Source organism: Halyomorpha halys, unplaced genomic scaffold (genome assembly GCF_000696795.3).
Source record: "Halyomorpha halys isolate HHAL.00 unplaced genomic scaffold, Hhal_1.1 Scaffold1056.1, whole genome shotgun sequence".
In the NCBI taxonomy this organism is placed as follows: domain Eukaryota; kingdom Metazoa; phylum Arthropoda; class Insecta; order Hemiptera; family Pentatomidae; genus Halyomorpha; species Halyomorpha halys.
The window spans coordinates 226344-227057 of record NW_027106248.1 but is presented as its reverse complement, the minus strand read 5'-3'; positions in this window follow the sequence as shown (position 1 = coordinate 227057).

The following is a 714-nucleotide window of genomic DNA, read 5'->3' as shown; positions in this document are numbered from 1 at the left end:
AGCTTCTTGCCACTTTCGGTTAAAACGAGGAAAGAAAGTGCTAATTATAGATTGGTTCATTACTTTCATGTTCTTCAGGTTCGATCTGTAAAATTATTTTTCAAAATTTCCAAACATTCACTCACTTCTCCATCGCAGCTTAAGGCTATTTTCGTTAAATCACAAAAAACTAATGAGTAACTATTGATGAAGTAAAAACCAATTTTAACTTCAAATTGTTTTAGAGAACTGATATGTTAGCAAAATGTCCCTTGAAATTCACTTATTCATATCTGGAAATTACAATCTGCTACAATGTTGGGCAATAAGTAATTTTGATAACTGATTACATTCATACTAAAATAAAATAACATAAGAATATAAATAAATACATAAATGAAAAAACACAATACATAAAAATAAATAAAATCTTTCTCTAAATATACACAAACAGAAGGATAAAGAAAATAAACATAATCAAACTATGTGCATGAAAAAATATATAAATAAAATAATCACCAGTCGTATTTACACTCAATATTATATACAATATTTAGACTATCGACCTGAGGATCCCTGAGCCCACTCTATCTCCCCGTGTGAAGGGTAGAGCAGAGCTCTTTGGGATCCCAGCGCATCCCTCTCACCACGTCACTGTTAATGAGCCAGTAGAGGCTTAACGTTTACTCGTCGGTACAGTGTTTATTAACATTTTAGGGATCCGCTTGTAACTAA